The sequence below is a fragment of the Cercospora kikuchii genome (genome assembly GCF_019650295.1).
Source record: "Cercospora kikuchii DNA, contig_00009, whole genome shotgun sequence".
Classification (NCBI taxonomy): Eukaryota; Fungi; Ascomycota; class Dothideomycetes; order Mycosphaerellales; family Mycosphaerellaceae; genus Cercospora; species Cercospora kikuchii.
Genome location: NW_025408590.1, coordinates 2,096,057 through 2,104,689, shown reverse-complemented (window position 1 = coordinate 2,104,689; position 8,633 = coordinate 2,096,057).

Genomic DNA, 8,633 nt, shown 5'->3' with positions numbered 1-8,633 from the left:
CCGCTACCTGCGCTGCATCTCCACCGCACCGAGGATTGGCCGTCGCACTCAGCACCAACCGGTCGTCGTCCGCCGCCTCGAAGTCACATGGCCGTGGCATGCGTACTCTCGACAACATCAGGACTGCGGATCCCGCCAGGACGTCTCCACCTTGACGCCATCTGACAGCACGCTGAGCACTCGCCGTTCGCTGACCGCCGCCGAAGATCCAGCTTCAGAGTGAGTACTCCCTTGCCCACTACAACGTCCTTCGATCGCTGACCTGCAAACAGTCACGTTGTCCCGCAACGTCGAGAGCCGCTGAGTCTGATGGTGTTGCTGCCTTTGCTGGTGGTGGAGTTCGATTATGATGGAGCAAGAAGTGGTCAATTACTGTGTGGAAGATGTTGGTGGTCGCAGACGTCGAGACACATGCCACTGGAGGATGTTGCTGGCGCGCATTGCTGGGAGCTCAGATAGCCACTCGAAGCTTGTTGCTCATGTTTCTATTCCTGTTCTTCCCATCTGTCTCCTGCTCTCATTGCAAGCTGCTGCCTCTCCTGCCTGTCCACTTGCCGTACTGCCACAAGGTAATGCGAGCAGGAGGACGAGAACGCCAGCCAGGCTTTACGAGCAGCGAGTTCCCATGGTCAGTTCCACTGCGACCTGTGTACAGCTCGTCTTCGCGGATGTCATGTTCCCATTGCGCTCGCTCTTGTTGTGTTGTGATATGCCAAGACCGTGAATGGCTTCCCGTCACCGACGCCGTGTGATTCGGCTTGCTTCCCGTCCTGTCCTCCGCCCACTGTCATCAACATTTCGGCCTCAGCATCTCAGATGCGTCCAGCACAAGAAGAGGAGTCTGCGGTAAGCGGAGATGCAGCCCGAGAACACGGCCTTCGAGCGATCCAGACCCCTGACAACAAAGCAGTCCTTTGTTTCCTCCTTCCTCGACCCACACCCATCGATTAACGAACAAAGCGAACCACACCCGTGACCCTCACTACCCGCATCGAGCTGTGCTCGCCCATCGTCATCGCCACCCCGGAAAAGAGCTTGGAGCAGCTTTGCTGCAGAGATGGATCAAAGGCTCGCCTGGTCGAGCGCAAGAAGAAGAGGAGGAGTTGACCCCTCGTCAATGGACATCAGGGTCATGACAGGGCAGTGGACAATCACAACATACTCGCTCGATTGGAGGAGGTTCTCAGAGGCAGGTTTGACGCGTGCTTCGGCCCCATCCTGCTGCTCGCCGCAAGCAAAGCTCCGCCGGCATGCACATACACAACTGCAGGTTGGAGAGGGACATCTGCGTCAATGGGTGACGGCAGAGGACGAAGAGAATCGTCTCAATCATTGCAATAGCTTGGAAGAGAAGAGGTGGATGAGTGCACCTGAAACCCCGCCGTCAACGAAGCCGCCGTCCTCACCTGAGTCCCGATCTCGAGCCCAAACGACTGATCGGACCGCCGCAAATCAGCTGCGATGAGCTGCGCTCCCCCCTCGATGTGCGTTTGAGCAGTCTTGATGCCACTGCGATCGCTGACCGCCTCAATGGTGACCTCTACGTCGAGACGGGAAACTTCAGGTAAGGTCACGTGGGGTTCACGGAGCTGGAGTGTTTTGGTATTTCGTCGGCTGTTCGTCCACGACACAAGTTCATTCATCCATCAGCAACACCACAACAGGCGTCTTTGTCCAGTGCCGGTTTAGACTGTGCTCATTGTCAAGGTAAGACTCAGATTCTGTTGATACTTTCGGTGGCGGCGCAGGACAGCAGCAGTTTTCTGCCCCTGGCCGTTCAAGCCCTTTGGCAGCGCTGCGAAGGCGGCGCTACAGAGTCATATTGTGACCGAAGTCGTACCGCGATCAGTCACTGACTTCGTGGAACCAGATGCAACATTCGCCAGCTGAAGGAGCCGGTGCTTGATGCCCCAGACACACCCTCAGCCGGCGGGCGCCGCCATCGACGTTCAACACCGCGTCATTTTGAATGACCATTGCACTCGGTATGTTTCACCTCTCACACATCCTGCACCGCCTGGTGATGATTCTTTCCCGAACACGAGATGCGACTCATGGCATGCCCGTTGCGCAGTCCCGCAAAGGCAAAGGGAACTGGTCAAGAGGCAGAAAGCGATACTCGAACGATACGACATGACCATGCAAGCGTGAGCGGGCATCGGTGAAGCGAGGGCTGCGAAGGGCTGTTCGCACGAGTTCTTCGTTCGGCGTCCGTCCTCCAATGAGTACCGGCGGCGACAATGATCTGATTGCACAACACCTTCTCAACAGTCTCGAGAGATCAAAGTTCACGCGATCAATGCTGACGAATAACGAGCGCAGGACATCACAAGCGCCGAATACTTCTCGGTCGACGAAGCTTTCATCGCCAAGCACGCTGAGCGCGAGAAGGTCTGATGGTAAGAAGACCCCTCGAGCACGCCTCCGCCGGTGTAGTATGATGAGTCCACTGAGCCGGTGATGTGGCTCATGGCATGCCCGTCGCGGAGCACTCCCAGCTGGCAAGAAGATCGAGTGTAGCGACTAGCAACGACCACGACAAAAGGCTGTTCATTTCGATGGGACCCTGCCCTCTCTGCCCATTGGAGAGAGGGGACCTTTGCAAATGATCTACGCGATGTCGATCAAGGCCGAGCGGATGCTGACCATCTCTTACACAGCAGAGCTCAAAATGCTAGGGCACCGGCCCAGAGCGAAACGAAGAACTGCCGACAGTCACGATCTCCCTTCAGATGTAAGAACTTTTGCGTTGTTCAGCGCCTCAACGCCTTATATTCTCTCCAACCGACTTCGAAGATGACATGAAGGTAGGCGTTACTCCTTCCCTCCCCACCCGCGCACAATGATGATCCCAAGCTGCCACGCCCACCTTGCAAGCATATTGCCCGCCGCGGACCAGGAGTCGGCAAGTATAGCGGAGACCTGGAGAAAGAGAGGGAGAACGACAGCACATACCATGGACTCGAGGTCCGAAGGGCTGTGCTTGCACTGCTGAGGACGGGTGATGGTCTCCATGGCAGCTCAGTGGCATCCGGTCTCCACGGAGAGCCACCGCCTGACGTGTCTTCTCATACGAACAGTGCTCCATCAGCTTTGTCTTGAGCATGCGCTGACCTGTTGCTGTACAGTAACTCGTTGTCGCTTAAGCACACCGTGATGCATCTGTGGCAGTCACCGAGCCCCCGGCCAACGACCAGCGCAGCCGGCGCTTGATCCGCAATGAGCCAGCAGAGGTAAGCCACACCTTTCCTTGCACTGCACCAGTGAGGTCCGATTATCAGGTCCTTTCATGTCGCAGAAGCAGTCCTGCATACTGGAGATGGAGACGGGTGCTGACATGACCAACTCCAGAACTTCTACTTCGAACTCGCAAATGAGGCTCTGAAGCCCAGTATTTCAAGGTAAGACCACGCCCTGCCCGTGGTCTTACAACGTTATGATTGTAACCACCATCCGTACCTACCTCGACCGCACACACATGCCGTAGCAGAGCAGCAGCCATGAGTCCATCGTCTTCATCAGAGGTTGGGCAGTGGGCAGCGACGATCTGAAGGGCGATGGGAAACACGTTGGCAAGGGGAGATGCCTTCGGATCGGTTGCGGGCTCTGCAGGTTGTGTGGGCATCTATGGCAGTGGAGTCGACATTCGTCAAAAGGAGGAGGTCTGCCGTTGCGCAGCTATGAGCGTTCAATTTTCTCGCCACATCTTTGATGTACTTGTGTCCGAGCAGCTGCTGACTTGTGCGAGACACAGATACTGAACACATGTCGAGGATTGGCACAAATCCAACTGGTAAGCTTTTCAGCCTACCACGACTGCAAGGTCGCACTGTGATCCACGGTCAGGAGCAGAGGAGGACCGTGAGATGCAGCAGGCTTATCGCGAGCAGATGCTGACTTCACGCATCCAGGTCCATTGCTAGGTTCTGCGACTTCTCCGCCACTGCCTTTAAGCCACCTTCTTCGAACTTTCGACTCCCAGGAGTCGTTTGGTGAGCCGAGGACGACACTCTCGCATTCTCCTATTGTTCCTCTCTTGGGTAAGTGTTTCGCAGATCTCCTCTCTCCTCGCAAGCACATGATGAGAAGGCTCCCGCCATCACCGTTCGAAGCACGAACAACGTCCACCGCGGCTGTGGCAGAAGACCAGGTCCCGAAAACGAATCAACTGTAAAAGACCTGGTCGCAAGGACCGCATGGCATGGGGACGCCGGATCGCTTGCAGGCTGGGCATCCAACCGAGAGTTGAATGCCGGCGGGTCGATTCTGAAGCTCAAATGTACAATGCCTTGATCGGAAAAGTATGACTGAGCGCAGCAGCTGATTCTCCGACACCAGATCTTGTACCACGAGACCTGAAAGAGGCTCCTCCCGCATCCGCAGCACGTAAGTTGGGCCCTTTCCCCGCACATTATCCAGAACTGAAGCACCGCAGAAACTTTGTTGTACACAGCAACTGTACATCCGACTGCTAGGTGACACGGCTCGTGGGCTTCGAAGGGCTGGTGGCAGAAGGATGATTCTCTTCCCATCGGATGACGAAAACTCACCACAACGACGCTCCTTGAGGCGATGTTTGGAAGCACGCTGACGATATCTTTAGACAGGTCAGCAAGCTCGCAGCTTCCTCCAGCATGAAGACATTGGTAAGTGTTTTGCTTTCTGTCCCCTCTCAGCACCATTGATGAAACCCCAAACAAGAGTTCGCTTTGATCCGGCGAACATATTCTTGAACGGCCTGATGCGATATCAAGCCATCGCCCGTTGCGCAGTCTGCCGCATCGAGCGATGTTCTAGTGGAGGGAAGGAGTCAAGCAGGAGAGGAATGCCAAGTCGACCGCAGCATGGTAGAGGGCTCAATTTTTGAGGATGAACCCAAAGGCGCAGGCTTCGAAGGGCTGGCCGCAAGAGTAGGAGCGAGTATTGGCGGCCAACGAGTCGTACTCGCTGCAACTGTCAAGACTGAAGATGGTGCTTTATCACACTGGCGTTCTCACGAGACTTCTTTCCGGACCGGGTGTTAACGTTGAGTTGCAGGTCTTTCGAGCCAAAGCGTGGCTTCTCTCGGCCCGGAGGTCCTATGCTTCGACAGAGTCCTCAAGCAGACTCAAATCGCGGATGTCGGCTGCAGAGCAAGCTTTGGTCGCGTGCTCACAGCCGGCTCATTGCAAGCATTCTCACAGATCGGGTTTGCTTGGATCTGAATTCCACCCCAAAGAATCGACGAAGAGCAGAGACTGACAATCATGCAGGAAAATTACCCAGTTCTCCGGTTGAGCAGCGGACCCGGAAGCAAGGAACCAGCCTTCAGCACTCCAGAAGTATCTCGGCCGCATCACCACAGTGATGACCATCACTTCGGTAAGCATATTCTCCGCCTCCAACACCACCATTCAAATGATGATACAACCCCCGCAACCACCCTCGACGCGCACCCAACGTTGCTCGTATCGAAGCTCCTTATCAAGATTACACATTGGCCTGTTGTGGGTCAACACCTAGCTCTTTGGGGTGGATAAAAAGTTCTTTTCAGCCCTCTCCCAAGGGTAACATGGGATAGCCGCTCGCTCTTGAGGAGTGGTGAAAGACGGAGCTTCGAAGGGCTGTTGGCGGTAGTGCAATGGGAGCAAAGGTGATCGTTAACCCGAGTTTCGTGGTTTTCGATGATGCGGGTTGGGAAGATCTGATCAGTCTCTGTCTTGAATTGTTTTTTTGGATCCTGATGTACCGAGCGCATGCTAACTTCGATGTTTCGAGACAGGTTCAGAGCACCGAGCCCGCCTTCGCGCGATGTCTCCAGCGGCCACCTCGTCGAGGCCAGGTGAGTTGCCACTGCAGGTGGGTAGACTTTGTGCTTCGTCACCGAGTGCAGCCGCGCCTTCCATTTCCTTCCCATCTGCAAGTACTTCGCGCAAGAGTTCTGCAGGGCTCGCATACCACGTACGTACATCCATATCAGCGGAATCAGATTCACCCGATACCAGCTATGTCGAAAGCTGCCGTCCCAAACTTTCATTTTTCAGTATTTCCTACCTTCATCTCCATGCACATACGTTTCCGCGCAGCTGGCGCGAAGAAGCTCCGACGATGGATGGCCTGTTCTGAACAGGCAAAAGAACAATTGCGGTCTGATCGAGATGAGGCTCGTCGTGCGCTGCAGAAGGCTGCCTGCCATTCGTCATCGTCGGTGGCAGTCGAGCAGGCAGGTCAGGTTTGCAGCAGCGAGATCCTCTCGCAGTGGCTTCGTGATCATCTTGCGCAACATGGTCTCCATCAATCAACTCCACAAGTCATCAGACTGCATCCAGCTTTGTGCAGCATGCTGTCGATCGCAGCGAAGTCGCAAGTCAAATCTCCCGTCGTCGTGCAAGGCCAAAATGTCGCGAGAGCATCATGGTGAACGCCGTCACCACTGACTCCAGACGTGGTTATCTCGGAAACACGGATGCGCGAGCATGGCGAGGTTTCATCAAGTCGGCGTTGAGGACATTTCGTCAGTGGCCTGTTCTGGTGTGCTGTCTGCTGCGTCTGACGGAAGCTCATGCGTATAGTCCACGCGAAGCCGAAGGTCCAATTAGACATAGTGATCGTTTTTCGCATGCGCTCGTGTGCGACATTGGTTGTTCCTTCACCTTGCCATATACCAGGAGCATTTGCGCATGCACAACTGTCTGACCGTAGAACGAGGATCTTCGACGACAGCGGCTTTCACAAACTCCAGTCCAGCAGTGCAGAGATACAGTCTGCCCACGATCAAGCAAGAGCCTGTCGCGAGGTGCCTCACAGCGAGACCGGCTACACGCGCTGGGCACCAGCTCACCAGCAACAAGACAAACATCAGGAAATACGAATCCTCCTCAGCCGGGCCAAAGCACACCAGCAGAAGAAAAGGTCATCCTCCACAAAACGTCATCCTCCACAAAGAACTCCTGCAGCGCCGGGCCAAAAGCCACACCAGCATTCTCTCCTCAACCCAAAGATTCCGGCTCAGCATCGAATCTGAAGTCCACTCAGAATGCGCTGCAAGTCGCACTTTCGCAGAATCCGTAGCAGGATTGTGCATCCCAAGTCCCCGTTTCAGCGAACAAGCAAGAGCCTACCAAGAGTACGCTTCAAGCCACGCCTTCCCGAGAACGAGAGTACATGCATGCCGGCGCAAGAGTCAGAGTCTACCACGAGTAGTCTTCGCGACATTGCAGCCAGCCAAGGCCCCAATACCCAACAGCGAAAGTCGAGGCAGACCACGAGCCGCTAGCAACAAAGTCGCAGCTGCGAAGACCTGACCACATGACGTCTGAGTCGAATGCTGAGTGTGATCGCTGCGCGTCCTGCACAACCGAGCAGCAAATCTCTGTGAAGCCACACCCGGGTCTAGACCGAAAAGCCCAGAGGCGAAGAGGATGTCCAGGTGCCTAGATGAAGCACTGCAGTGCAAGATGGCTGTTGCTGAAGTTGTTGCTGAAAGTCCTTGTCACCAACACCCAAGTCGACGATCTTGTCAAGTTCCGCGATGGTGCTGCAGTCAGTAGCCGGGACATACGTCTCCCCAGCGATCAAGTTGATGCTGCAGACGTGAAGACGACGCCGGACTTACGCGGGCCCGAAGGCTCGCCGCTGCCAAAAGGAAGAGATTGCAAGGCTGCTCGAGAGCGACTCAGCTTTGCCGATGAGAAAGTAGAAAGTACGAGATCGGGCCATGCAACCTTACACGAGGGTGCAGCTCTGCCGTGTCAAAGGCGAGATGCCAGATATGTGCCGACATTCGCAACGATGGTTCAGCGAGCACTCGGGATCAATCGTCTCGCCGACACTGCAGCATAGTCGAAAGAAAGAAGAAGAATTCTGGACTTACGCGGGCCACGAGGCTCGCCGCTGCCAATGCAAGGAGAACGTGAAAAGGTACTTCGCCTTGCTTAAAGGCAAGTGAAACGGAACTGAGAGGGGAAGTTCTGGTCTTACACGGGCCACGAAGCTCTCCGCAGCCAGCAGGAAGACGTCGAGGTTGATCGACGCAGAGCCAAGAGAAGACAAAAGGTTGGTCTTACACGGGCTTTGCAGCTCTCCGCCGCCAGCATGGATGAGTGCAGGAGTCGCTGGGAAATTTGTGGACTTATACGGGCCTGAAGGCTCTCCGACGCCAATGTGAGGCGAGTTCGAGATGGCGATGGAGAAATCCTGGTCTCGTACGGGCTTCCGAAGCACTCCGCTGCCAGTACATGGGGCCGAAACGTCCACGAGGGCGAAAGAAGAACCCTGGACTTACGCGGGCCTCAAAGCTCTCCGATGCCAGTGTGGAAAAGTGACGAAGGAATCCTGATCTTGCTCGGGCTGAAAAGCACACCGACTCCAGCACAAGAAGGCCGAAGCGAGAAGAACCATGAAAGAGACTTGACCTCTGCAAGCGTCTACCGAGAGTAGTCGTCAGGTTCGGCGGCAGGACTTACACTGGCCGAAGCTCACAGATGCCAAAAGGTGAAAAGAGAAAGAAGTGAAACTTGTGACAGTCATCTGCCCAAGAACTACCAATCCCGAAGGAAGAAGTCTTGAAAGCAGGCATGGGACTTACGCCGGCCCGAGGAGTTGGCTCACGGCTGCCCAGAATGTTCGCTGGCGTTGAGGAAGAAAGCGGTCGA